The sequence below is a fragment of the Peromyscus eremicus genome, chromosome 14 (assembly GCF_949786415.1).
Source record: "Peromyscus eremicus chromosome 14, PerEre_H2_v1, whole genome shotgun sequence".
Lineage (NCBI taxonomy): Eukaryota > Metazoa > Chordata > Mammalia > Rodentia > Cricetidae > Peromyscus > Peromyscus eremicus.
This window is the reverse complement of record NC_081430.1, coordinates 21,403,466-21,418,023: the sequence shown is the minus strand read 5'-3', so window position 1 is coordinate 21,418,023 and position 14,558 is coordinate 21,403,466. Positions and strand designations below refer to the sequence as shown.

Below are 14,558 nucleotides of genomic sequence, written 5' to 3'. Positions count from 1 at the left end.
CAAGGAAAGAAACAGGAGCAACCAAAGGAGAAACACAGGCCACGTGTGCTTATTTAGTAATAATAGTAATAATAATAATAATAATAATAATAATAATAATAACAATAAATTGCCCCCACTGCCTGTTTGTTAAAGAGAGTTGTAGGGTCTGTGAGTTACTTTCACACTGCCTTGACGAAAAAACCTGACAGAAACAACTCCAGTGAGAGATTTATTTGGTCTTACCATTTCAGAGAGATCAGCTTTAGTTTCTTAGCCCTACATGCTTGGTAGACTATCACGGCAGAGGGCGTGTATAGTGGATTCGAACTGTCTGCCACAGGAACCAGAGGGTAGTTCCTTCAATGGCCCACCACAGCAACCACTTCTGCCAGCTAGACACTACCCCCTGAAGTTTTCACAGCATCTAAGACAGCAGCACAAGTTGGGGGACGAACGTTTAAACACAATGGGGGGGGGGATTTCAGATTCAAAGCGAAACATACAGAGAGGGGAGTGGCTATATACGTCAGAGGCAAAGCACTGGCTAAAGAGGGTGGCAGTCCATGCTGGTTGGTTGCAATAGCCTATGATTCCACCCAAAAGCCTGAACCCAGAATAAGAAGAGATCTAGAGTTCTCACTTCAGTGGCACAGGTACCCAAACAGCAACGGTGTAGAGATTAGTGTGGCCTCTGAGCGAGGATGTCACAGAGAGTCCAGAAGTATTCCCATTATTGTTGGTCCATATTTATCTGCATAACACGTGTTGAAGGAAGCCCAACCCTTCCTTAAACTGCCAAACTTGAAGAGGAGGCACAGACACCCAGAGGGCCTGGATAGCCGTTGCCAGACACACCTGGTGTGCCCATTGTTGTCCTGGGGTAGGTTACAGTTGGATTTCTGACTTGAAATTGTGGGAAACTGCTTTCCCGGAGCAGTAGAAGTTTCTCTGGGACAGAAACAGCGATGATCTTTGCTGTCGGAGCCTCTAACACAGTTCTAGGTACGGTGTGTCCCTGTTCACTGGTTCTGGCCCCTCCAGCTGCGTGATGGTGGACAGCGTGGGAGGTGCTCACAATGTCTTACTTAGGAAAGGTGGTGAGCTCCTGGGCATGGCTCACAGGGTAGGGAGAGTGGATCTGTCAGGACTGGAACCATCACCATCAAAAGCAGGGCAGAGTAGTTTAGAACAAGCCCTAAACCTGAGATTAACGGGTCAATGCCAAAATGATTGATCTTCTAAAATTTGACAAAGAACGGGAAAAATCCCCTAAGTGGATGATTAAGACTGAAGATGGAAAAGAAAATAAAAATAAAACAAAACAAACAAAAGTGATCTGGAAAGCATGGTTCCTAGCCTTTTACATTTCATAAGATAGTAATAGTTCAAAAATATTGAATATAAGAACTAAGTAAGACCATAAGAAACATCACAATTTCTTAGCAATCTCCTTTTCACAGAAGACAGAAGAAACCTCTTTCACATCCACTTAGGAGGTCACAGAATGGTTCAGCCTCAAGGAAACATTTTGTCTGGTGGACTGGAACCAACAGACACACACACACACACACACACACACACACACACACACACACGCACACAATTGAAATAACAAAAATAAACTAAGCAGGTAGTAGATGGCTGCTTGGGGATCGTCTTCTTGGTGAGAGCAGCAGCTGCGTTGGGGAAATGCGGGGGCTCGTAGAAGTTCCTAGTCTGCATCAGGAAGCTACTGTTGCTCTGTCACACGTGGGCAGGAGGAAAACCATCGGCTGCTGATTTTTGACATCTCAAGGGATATTCAATCCCTCCTCAGAATCCAGGAGTCCTACCATTCTCCAGGCCCAGAGAGCCTGGTTGTGGTGGACTCAGCCCTTGCTCTGTGAGGGAATGTCTGATCCTAGCATTGCTGTCTTTTTCCATTTGTGTGTGTGTAGTGGGTGGTGGTTTGTGCCATGCCATGAAGCACCACCCCTAGTGAGGTGGCAGGTAGCTGTTAGGTACCTGCCCCCCCCCCCCCGCCCCCGGGGGGGGGCGTGGCTGCCAGGGACCCTTAAGACCTGGGATGCACTTGTGCGTTCTCTCTACCTCGTGGATTTGGGATGGTGAGACAGACCAGGGCAGAGCTTGCCAGAGAACAGCTTGGACCTTGCCTCACCCTTCCAGGATCCTGTTACAATCCCTTGTTTCTGTCTTGTGAGTTAACTCCCAAATACATTCCTTTGATCATTAAGCTGATCCCGTGGATTGATAGGGATTTAATCGAATTAGTGTCTGTCTGTCCCAGCTAAAGTGAAGAACAAGAGGATGGCATGATGCTGTCACCAAGCTACATGTACTGGGCAAACGTAGACATAGGCAGCTCCCAAGAGTCTGGGCTGACTTGGAACTAGATCAGATTTAGGGATGATATGAAGAGATAGTTATCACATGGTGACCCACTATAGTGCAGGCTTAGATGGGATGTTTAGATGTGGAGCTGGATGGTTTACTAAACAAATTTGTTTGAGATATGGTCTTAACTATCCCAGGCTGGCCTTGAACTTGCTATGCAGCCAAAAGTGACCTTGAATTTCTGATCCTCCTTAATTCCACATCCCAAGTGGCTGGAATTATAGGTGTGTGTCACCATGACTGCTCAGTGTTGAGCTGGGGATTGAACCCAGGGCCTTCTGCCTGAAAGCACTCTACTGAGTTTTATTGTCAGTGGAAGGTTGGTGTGTGTGTAAAATGGCTTGGGAAAGAATAGATACATTAAGCATGATCTAACGACAGCAACAATGTATTTCAGAATTTGTTTTGATGTTCTAAAATGAGCGACTCTGAGGAAGACACCAAAGTGAACAGATCTGAGTGTCAAAGCAGTCAAAAAATTTCACCCACACACTGCAAAATATTATCTTTTATCCATAGCATATGGTGTTGCTTCTGCAATTATATTGAGTAGTTTTTTTCCCCTCCCACCAACTGTTCATTTAATTTTAAAAATGCAGGCTTTAGTCAAATTTCTTTATTTGTGTGATCTGCAAGGAGTGGATAGCCCTCAGTTCTGGGGAGAAGCTTCTGCAGATCAGATAACACTAGGAAAATGCTAACAAAATCTCCAGGATGAAAATATTTCCTCAGAAAGTGCTCTGTTACCAAACACTCGCCGAGGACACACTGGACAGCGTGACTTCTGAAGCATGTTTTTCTCCTGTTTCTGCACGATGTAAGTCTATGCAGAAATGTGCACACAACCTGCACACGGCTTAAGGAATAAGGGGAGAGTCAGGTGGCCACCACTCAGATTAAGGAACATCACCCTACCATTACCAAAGACGCTCCTGTCTCCATTCCTGACCACAACGAGGCACATGATCAGTTGCTTTATGCATTTGGACCAGATGTATCTTTTTGTAGTGGTTTAAATCTACTGCAAAGAGAATCCTCTTTGATAACAGATACTCTCATCTGTGGGTATGAGAAGTATTTACAGTGCAGTTAGGAACCAAGCAGGTTTAGTAAAGTGTTGGTATTGTGGAATATTACTTTACGTAAAGATGTGTTCCATTTGTTTATGTTGCATTTGTTTAATTGTGTAAAGATGTGTTACATTTGTTTTACCTTGCCTGCCTCAGGTATGTGATTGGTCTAATAAAAAGCTGAACAGCCAATAGCTAGGCAGTAGAGGGACAGGCAGGGCTGGCGGGCAGAGAGAATAAGTAGAAAAGAGAAGGGACAGAAGAGAGAAAGAGAGGAAGATGCCAGGGACCAGCAGCCAGCCAGACACGGAGGAAACAGGAAAGTAAGATACACAAAAAGAAAGAAAGGTAAAAATCCCTGTGGCAAAGACATAGATAAAGAGAAACAGATTAAAACAAGAGCTAAGCTAAGGCCGAGCATTCATAACTAATAACAAGTCTCCACGTCATGATTTGGGAGCTGGAGGGTGGCTCAAAGCCTGCTACAGTGTTGGTTGTAGGTTCTCCTCTAAGACCCACAGCCTCACTGTCTCCAGGAAGTCGTCTAGGTGTCCGTTACCAGGCAGGATTTCCCTGCTGTGGAGCGGGTGACAAATCCAATTAAACAGCTGTGGGTCACCATCAGGATAAAGTGCCACTGCTGTACATCTAGGACTAGCTTGCCACACTGCTCGTTGTGGTGGCTCCCAGGCCTCACAGCTAGGTAGGAGTACGGTTCCTTTCCGCCCTTTGCAGCTTGCACAGCCCCTTCAGGTTCTACGGAAGCCGGACTGCAGGGAGGACGCTGTCAGGTCAGGTCCAGCTCAAGTCCTCCGAGTCCTGGCCCAACCTACATGGCTTCTTTAGCAATAGGGATCTACCTTCACATCTGGGAGGCACCCAGGGGATCTACCTTCAACATCTGGGAGGCACCCAGTGGATCTACCTACCTTCAACATCTGGGAGGCACCCAGGGCAATAACAACACCTGCATTGTTTGGGGACTCTGGACTCCTTGACAAACAACACGTAAGGAGATTTCTCGTGGTTGACGCTGAGGTTTCCGCCACTCTGGACTTCTTATTTTTTGAAAGTCCTGTCTGACCTTCTCCCCAGATCCTCCGTCTTGTCTTCTCCCTCCCTAACGTATTAATTGCAGTGACCTTAATGTTTTTAATTCATGCTGTTTATTGTCCATGTGCACTTGTGGCATGGCGCGAGTGTGGAGGTCAGAGGACGACTCTCTGGAGTTGGTTCTCTCCCTTCACCATGTGGGTTCCAGAGATCAAAGTCGGGTGATGGGGTCAGGTGTGGCAGTACGTGCCTTTACCTGCCAAGTCATCTCACCGGCCCACTTGTAGACTAAAGGCCCATGTTGATACCCTCAGTAACGGTGCTGGAGCGTGTGTTTCTATTTGATGCTTGTTTTTCCTCTAGGATTTTGGTCAGTAATCTTTTCCATTATATGCATGTTTGGAAATGCTGTAACAAAACCCATTATTTTGTACATTAACATGATCTAATGGTCCCTTTTGATGTTTTTTTGCAGCGTTCTTACCCTGCGAGGAAAAGTCATGAAACACGACAGAATCCACTAACAAGTTTTATTAAGACAAGGAGAAAGGGATAGATGTGATCAGGCCTGCGGACGGACACGTGTGTGAAGCGAGGGTGGGGGAACATGGAGCTTGTCTTTTAAGGGCCAGCTCGCACCTGTGTACACAGGCCCACGTGGCTATTCCACACGTGTGCATAGATCACATGGTCACACCCGCGCGATTACATGACCACGAAGCCATGGGACATGGGTTATGTAGGACGTATGATCTGGAAATGACTAAGTGTCCCACAGGCATGGGGGCGTGGTTGGAATTCCTGTCACCTTTTCCATTTGCCAATTAGTTTGATTAGGTGTTGCAGGAATCTTAAAAGTTCTTATTAATAAAATCAAACCTGAGGCCAGTTGTTGGGGTGAATGCTGGAAGATCAGAGAAGCAGAACAAGCCACATCTACCTCACCTTGCCAGTTCCTCAGCTGATCCTGTCTCCTCAGACTGGAAACCTCTGAGTCTTCATCCAGAATGAATCTCAGCTGAACTGCTGCTCGAAAGCCTGAAAGCTTAACCAGCCAAATGCTTCTAGTTTCTGGTCTTCACGCCTTATATATCTTTCTGTTTTTGCCATCACTCTCTGGGATTAAAAGGCTCACTTCTTGGGATTAAAGGCATATGTCACCATGCCTGGCTGTTTCCAATGTGGCCTTGAACTCACAGAGATCCAGAGGGATTTCTGCCTCTGGAATGCTGGGATTAAAGGTGTGTGCTACCACTGCCTACCCTCTATGTTTAATATTGTGGCTGTCCTGTTCTCTGACCCCAGATAAGTTTATTAGGGTGCACAATATTCTGGGGAACACAATACCACCACATTAGGTTCTAGGTATCATATATAGAAATTGTAGGGGTAATTTCAGGCTTTGACTGATTTTATTGTCTAGGGAGAATATACGGCCTGCCCCCCTGCCAGCCACTTCAACTGGGACTGGTCAATTTGATTTGCTTAAATATTGAAAAGGCATCCAGTCTTATCTGCCCTTATTTCTGACTCGAAACTTCTGGGATTTTACCCAGCAGCCTGTGGACTTGCTCCAGCCTCCTCTCTGTGGGCTCTGACCTTCAGGCGTGTCCGATGGTCCCTGCCCAGTGCCAGCATCCTAGGCTGCCATTTTCTGCTTGCTGTCATTGAGCCTCAACTGCCTTTTCTAAGTTAGCAGATGCCCAGAAGCCGAAAGCACTTCACTTTGGACTCGCTTCTCTGGATTCCCTCTTCCAATTCCTAGCCAAGTCCTTGCTGTTTTGGGAGAGTTCCAAAAGTCTTTCAACACTTCAAAACTTATTTTGGACGTTTCTGGTTATCCTCACTGGTAGACTACCCAGCTCACCTGCAGCAGAAGTCTAACTGTGAGTGATTATTTATAATTCAGTTTGTATAATTTGGGAGGTGAATGTGATGCAAGGATGTTATATGCGTATATGAAGATGTCAAAGTGAAATTCATTGTTTTGTGAATTAGTAAATACTATAGAAAAGAAGCATCTTTAAAAATGATATAATTACTCATAAATCATATGTATTTTTATATCTCTTGATTGCTCTGTGTTTATATATAACTACAGTTCTATCCCTTCGTTTTCATTTCAATATAATATTCCACTATATCATGTTCACTTATCATCCAAGTATATAGGGCATATCTCTAGCTGCAATTTTTGTGTTATTGAGTTATTCCACTGTATTAATTTCTATTTACTCTAGCCATGGGTAAGAATTTATACTTCTCCACATCATCACTAACAAGTGAGCTTCACCAGTTTGTGCCAGTCTAGCCACGTATACCCACGTATACCTGTGCTTTAGAAGTTTTCACATTTCTGACCTATGATGAGCATTGTCATATACTTAAGTAAGTCCTTCTTTCTTCTTTTCAAGACAGGATTTCTCTGTGTATCCCTGGCTATTCTGGAACTCGCTCTGTAGACCAGGCTGGTCTCAAACTCAGAGATCTGCCTGCTTCTTGTGTCCAGGAATTAAAGAATGCATCATTATACCCAGCCTGAATTTCTTTGGAGGAACCCATATACTAATTTCTATAGTTTACATTGATTTATGTTCCCACCAACAACATGCAGTTACCCCCTCCACCCCAAGTCTTTGCTAGCATTTGTTGGATTTTTAATTGTTTTCTTGGGGGCAGCCATTCTGAATCTCACTGTAGGTATTTTTCTTTTTAAAAGTTGTTTTATTTGTTATTATTGTATGCATAAGGTGTGTGTGTGTGTGTGTGTGTGTGTGTGTGTGCATGTGGAGGTCAGAAGACAACTTCCATGAGTCTATTCTTTCTCTCCACGGTGGATCTGGAGATCAAGTTCAGGTGGTCCGGCTAGTGTGGCAATTGCTTTTTATCTTGTAACCATCTTGCTGGACCTTGATGTACTTTGATCTGCATTTCCCTGGTGGTCGAAGATACTGAACATTTTTTTCATATGGTTATTGTCCATTTTTATCTCTTCTTATCTATAAAAGGAACCTAGGTCAGGATATAACAGAAAACATACACCCACGTTTATTCTAGCATCATTCACTATAGCAAAATTCATCACAGAAAAATCAGACTGGTGTCTGCCCATCAACAGATGAATGGAGAGAGGAAACACAGCACAGATACACAATGGAGTGTTGTTAAACCACAAAGAAGAAAAAGCGCATGCGCAGGAAAATGAATGGAACCAGACAACACCATATTAAATCAAATTGCACACACACACACACACACACACACACACACACACACACACACACACACACCCCTCATGCTTTCTCTCCTATGTGGAACCCAAAGCACATGACAACATGAAAGCTTAGAAAGCACTGTCAGGTGCTGTTTTATGGAAGGGGATGGTGTCAGGGAGGGGAAGAGACTAGGGTGTGGGTTCTGTGAGGAAGTATAGCTATTCAGTTGTTTCTGCATCATTTATAAATAAATCCTCTCTGACTGACAGTGTCATCTCCCATTGTTTCCCCAGGGCCTTGTGCTGTGTGTGTGTGTGTGTGTGTGTGTGTGTGTGTGTGTCTGTATCAGTCATCGTTCTCATTTTGTGACAGAATATCTGACAAAGCGACCTAAGGAAAGAGGGGTGTGTTTGTTTGGCAGAGTTTGAGGGTGCAGTCCACCAGGAGGGGACGGTGACGGCAGGTATGGGGGACGGAGACGGCAGGTATGGGGACAGCTGATTACATTGTCTCCATAGGCAAAAACAGACAATGCTGGTGCTGAGCTCATTTCCTCCATTTCATTTAGTCCCACACCCTCACCACGCATAGAACCACATTCAGGGGGGATTATCCTCTCTCTCAACGCCCTCTCAGACACCTCAGAGCTTTGTTTCTTAGGTGATTCTGAATTCAGGCAAGTTGCCAGTGAAGGTTAACCATCCCACTGTTCTGAGAACCACATCACATTGTGCTCTCCCTGAGACACCTGCTGAGGCCGGCTCACCTATCCTCAGAGCCAGTGCGGGCTCTCCACTCTCTGGACATCCACATACCTTTCGGTCCTGGTTTTCTCACTTCCACTAAAATGATCAAAGAGAAATGGAAACCCAAATCAAGAGATTTGGTTTATTGGCTTTGTATTGAGCTGCACTTAACAATATTGAGGTTCTTTTGTGAATCCTTTTAACATTGATTGTGTGTGTGTGTGTTCACGTGTGTGTGCTATGGAGAGCATTTGGAGGTTGGAGGACACTTCACAGGTGTCCACCTGGGGATCAAATCCAGGTCATCAGGTTTGGCAGCAAGCACCTTTACCTACTAAGTCATTTCATTGACCCTATAATATTGATTTTAAATACTTGAATATTTCTCTACTAGATGGATTTTCTTTGCTGTGTTTTCCCTGTAGAATCTTGCACATCTCTGGTTAATTTACTCTGGAGTTTTCCTGTTGTATCATTGTACTGCTTCCACCTCTCTTGACGTTTTATTTGACTCTAATGGACGACATCCATCAGTTTCCTAAAGCCAAACCAATCTTGGATTCCTAACTCAATCGCTGAACTTGGATCTCCCTGTTTCTGCTAGCCTGACTGGCCAGCAAGCCCCTGGGACCTGCCTGTCTCCTGCCCTCCGGCATTAGGATCATAGGTGGGTGTGCTTTACGTGGGTATATGGGCATCCAAACTCGGGTCCGAGTGCTTACATACTAAGTACTTTACCTACTGACACAAAGGCCATTTCCCCAGTCCCTTCTTTTTATTATTTCTTAGAAATTCACTGGGTCTAAATTTTCTAGCCAGTGAGTGCATTATTCATAATAAATTTGAACTTTTCTTTTACTTGGCATTTATTTTATACCAAATTTTTAATTAAAAATTCCATTTATTTTACAATTATTTCCCTTATTTTGCGTGTACATGTGTGTGCATCATGAACATGTATGGAGGTCAGAGGACAATTTGCGGGAATCAGTTCTTTCCTGGGATGGAACTCAGGATGTCAGCCTTGCCAGCCAGTGTCTTCACCCACTGAGCCATCACCGAGGCTCCCAAATTTATTCTCGTGCCTTAAGTTTTTGTTTCTTCTGGGATAGTTTTTGTCCATGAAACCTCTTCTTCCAGCTTGGAACAGTTTGCTTCTCTTCAGAGAAAATTGGACCCGCATGGCAAGAGGAACTAATGACCAGGTTAATCCTACCTTGAGCTCCAAAAGTGTCCTGAATGTTCACCTGGGTCTGTTCAATGACTGGAGAACCTACATCTTCATTTAAATCACACATTTCACATTACATGTGCTGCAGCAAAAATTCAACACTCTTTTTTTTTTTTTTTTTTTTTTTTGTGGTGGGGCACCAGCCCTGTGTGCTGCCCCACCGTTTGATCTGGGCATTCCTGTTGATTCCATCACAGACGCAGAATTTCACACACTGCTTATGGGAAGTGACATCGTTCAGATGCTGGGTGACTTTGCAAACGTGCATACCCTTGATGGCCTAGGCAGCTTGTTGGATGTTCTTAAAGTGAGCATGGAAATTGGAATCTCTTGATCTGTTGGTTTTGTGGGGATTTCTGTGTCAAGAGAGATGCAAACCGTTCTCACACGTTATCTAAGGAAGAGGAAGAGGAAGAGAGCATGTCTTCATCCTTTTCATACACAGCATCTATATTGATCTTCTCTTTATGTTAGTCATGTGTGCTGCTGTGTGTCTTTTCTTCCTTTACCTCACTAGATGTTTATCAATTTTACTATGTTTTTGTTTAAAGCATGCACAGACACATATTTTCTAACTTTCTCTCATGTGCTTCTTGTCCAGTAGCTTTCCATGAACAGTAATAACAAGTGAGCAAATGTGACAGGCACAGAGTTCTCCCTTGAGAAGCTCTCTTCCTCTCTGTGTGAACAGGGCTCGCATGCTGACAGGCTCTCAAGGAGAAACTATCTGGGACCAGAGAGGACATCATAGATCTTCCAACACAAGCAATCACATCTTCTCGGATAGTAGGGTTTAGTTGTTTTTGTAAAAATTGTTGCAGAGGGAGACACCCCATAATGATTCCAACTTGATTTGGGATTATAGATTCCCCACAAATGCCATCATTCATAACAAAAAAATCAACAAGAAAAAGGCCAATAGAAAGTCAATGCAGGTCTCTGGCACTGTAGATCTCGGAAGTGTTTGTATTTTTTTTTAAATTATGCATATGAGTGCTTGCCCAAATGTGTGTATGCATATCACATGCATGCTTGGTTCCCTCAGAGGCCAGAAGAGGGAGTTGGATCCCCTGAAACTGGAGTTATAGATAATTATAAACCACCACGTGTGTAGTGGGAACTAAACTCAGGTCCTCTGAAAGAGCAACAAATTCTCTTAACCATTGAGCCATCTCTCCAACAACTCAACTGTATTCTTTCAGTTGAAGTATTTGCAACGTTCAAGTGGGGTAGCTTGCAACAGAGTTTAGTGCAGAGTTCCGAGGTTATGTCTTCAGTACTGAAGCTCATGGTGTCTAGTGTAGCCTCTGTATTACTTCCAAAGTAGACTAGTACCAACGGGAACAGCCATGGCTGCTAGATATGCTGAAGGGTCCAGGAATACAGAAATATAAAATTGTAAACCTAGGAAAAATAATAATAAAAGCTGACAGTCATCAGCTCTAAATGTTAACTTCTAACTATGGATCTCTGCTTACAGCCAGCTTCTCTGTCAGCAGCCAGGGATTGACTTTCAACCCCCTTGCCCCTTATAGCCAACAACTGCCTGGACCAAAGTTAACTTTTAATAGATGTTTCTACTTGACTTTCAGCATGCATCCCATGCCTGATGTTTCTATGCAGCTTCTAGCATGTATCCCATGCCTGATATTTCTATGTGACTCCTAGCATGTACCTCATGCCTGATGCTTTCCCCTTTTACTATAAAAAGGAAGCCAGAACCTGCCTCCTTTGCCACAGCCTCAGAATCCCGAACATTAGCTGTGGTCTTAGCTAGCTGATAAACTTTTGTGCTCCATGGTGATTTTTTCCTTTTTTTTTTTTTTTTGGTTGTTTTGTTTTTGTTTTGTTTTTTTCTGGAATGAAGTTTGCTTCTGGTTTAATAGACTTTGGTGGTCTGCCCCCATTATTGCATGACCCTGGACCCAACAATGCCACTATGCAAATGACACACTACCCAATTAACAGTACTCCCTTTGACTCTGGTAATTGTTAGAGGATAAGCAGACAAGGATAGTATGATGTATACTTGGATTTTAGTTCCTAATATTAGGAGTGACCGGAAGCAGGTGGGTGAAGCTGGGTGGGATCAATATTAGATAAACTTTGAAAAAAGTCAAGGAGAAGAGAATAACTGGAAAGTTGAGATACTGTTAGTATCCACAGATTTTAGAGAGTACTAAAGCTGTGGAAAGTTATTGTGGTGGTTTGAATAGGTATGGCCCCCATAGACACTTGTGTTTGAATGCTTGGCCAAGGGAATGGCACTATTAGGAGGTGTGGCCTTGTTGGAGTAGGTGTGGCTTTGTTGGAGAAAGTGTGTCATTGTGGAGGTGGGCTTTGAGGTCTCATATATGTTCAAGCCATGCCCATCGGGGCATACTCCTTCTCTTGCCTGTGGATCAAGATGTAGAACTCTTAGCTCCTTCTCCAGCACCATGTCTGCCTGCATGCCACCACGTCCAACTGTGATAATAATGGACTAAATGGCTGAAACTATAAGCCACCCTCAATTAAATGCTTCCCTTTATAAGAGTTGCCATGGCCATGATAGCTCTTCACAGCAATAGAAACCCTAACTAAGACCGTTATTATGATCAAGTATAAAGAAGAGGGCATAAGAAAGGTAGCAAAAGGAAAATAAATAGGAAAGAGAAGGAACGTATATGAGGTGGGCATTGAAAAAAACTAGTAAGAGTTGTCTAATCAGATCCTGTGTGGAGAAAGATACAGAGCAATCCTAAAACTGAGCAAGATTCAAACCAAAGAAAAACCATTATGAAGTAGATATGTAAGAGTGGAACTAAAAAAATTGGAAACAGACTTCCACCATGAGTTGGGCTGCAGCCATGGCAGCTGAGCTGGTTTGGTGGGAGAACAGCAGTAGCTGCAGGATGAGTTCAGTTGATGAAAAGCTGCAGACAGTGGAGGAGGTGACAGATAATAGCCCTGGGGTGGAGCTTGGGTCACCTGGACCCCAGGGAATGAGCAAGTGGCAGAGGATGAAATTGTGATTTGCCCTCTGATTTCAGACAACTCATGCCTAAATCATCTTTAGCAAAGCACTTGGAGTTGTATAGAACTGGGCTATACACAAGAAGAGGATGAAATGTGCCATACTGGTTTTCTCTACCAGAATGCAAAGACTCCTTTGATTGGATAAGGAGTCACAATCCCAGATAAATAAGTAAGCTAGAACTCTAATCAGAAAACATGGTGATTCTTTTTGTTGTTTTTTTTTTTTTGAAACAGGGTTTCTCTGTGCAGCTTTGGCGCCTTTCCTGGGATTCACTCTGTAGCCCAGGCTGGCCTCAAACTCACAGAGATCCGCCTGCCTCTGCCTCCCAAGTGCTGGGATTAAAAGTGTGCACCACCAGCCCCCATGGGACTGGACTAGGCCCTATGGACACCCAGGCAGGGAGATCGGCATCTGTCCCTGGTGCAGGGGCAGGCTTCTGGGAATCTCGTGCCTGTGGTGTGACGCCTTACACATCCCTGGTGCAGTGGGAAGGGGCTTGGACCCGCCTAGGCTCAGTGTGCTGGGCTCTGCTGACTCCCCATGGGAGACCTTGATTTGGGGGATGTAGGGATGCAGGGTGGCTTGGGAGAGAGGGCTGGGAGTGGGAAGAGGGAGGAGGTGGGGATCTGTGGGTGGTATGTGAAGTGAGTAGAAAATTTCTTAATAAAGAAAAATGAAAAAAAAAAAGAAAACTGAAAAAAAGAAACTGACAACACTTTGAATAGAAATGTAGGGCAGATTAAAAAAAGTGACTGTCCTTCATTAAATAAGAATCTATTTCACAGATTAAAAAAAAAAGTGTGTGCCACCACTGCCTGGCTATATGGTGATTCTTATAATCAAATAATTGAGTAATGTATTCCTCAGTGCCTCTTGAAGTTCCTCTGAATCATGAATGGTCTGTTTGTGACCTCACCCAAGCAGATCATCATGCCATTGGTGATTTTGTTGCTGAAGGGATAAAGAAAAAGTGGTCTGGTTCTCAAGTCATTGAAAATGACAGTGATCTTTGTAGACTTGACTGATAAAGTCAGTCAAGGCAATCTGAAAACATCCAAAATCTCGCGAGGAAATCCTGGCAGAAGTGAGAGATTATAAAAGAAGACACCAGGCCTAAAGTACAAAGAGTGTTCACATAGCCAAGAAATCACAGACTGACGTAATCTGGGATGTGGTGAAAGTACACAGGGAAGAACTCAGTAGGCCTGGGCAAGAAGGAGCAGGAAAAAGCAGACGATGGTACTGAAAAGTATCAAGGAAGGCAATCGGCCTCAGTAGATTCATGACAGCCCCACGCAAAGTATTTGGATGTTGAAAATTCATGGCATTGAGGAGTTTGGAGTAGAAGCTCATATAAATGAAAATGATGTAAGGATAAAAACCCAGTCAAGATGAAGGAAAGAGAAGACTGGGAAAAGACACCATACTCATAAAAGAAGAAAGCAAAAATATAAATGAAATGTTTGTGGATGCATTCATTGTGAATGCTTGTGGCAGTGTAATGATATGATGGTATTAATTATAATCTTTACATAGGAGAATGTGGCTATTATGATCATGTAATGCTCATTGTTTTTAATAAATACTTACAGCCCAAACCATGAGTTACAATTATATCCTACAATTTGTTTTTCTTATATTTTAGTAGTTGCTACTTATTACTTAAAAAAAGTTAAATGTAAAATTAAAAAATTACTAACAAATTAGCTGTAATAAAAAAGGGCAAAGCTGGGCTGGGGGTATGGTTCATTGGTAGAGTGTGTATGTGTGAGGATCTGAATTTGGTCTAGCACTCAGCTAAGAGCACACACACACACACACACACACACACACACACACACACACACA

General features: G+C 43.6%; 1 pseudogene; it reads left to right on the top strand.

Moving 5' to 3' along the window:
* Positions 1 to 947: 947 nt before the first annotated feature.
* On the top strand, positions 948 to 14,168 carry LOC131924570 (U11/U12 small nuclear ribonucleoprotein 48 kDa protein-like; annotated as a pseudogene).
* Positions 14,169 to 14,558: the final 390 nt, after the last annotated feature.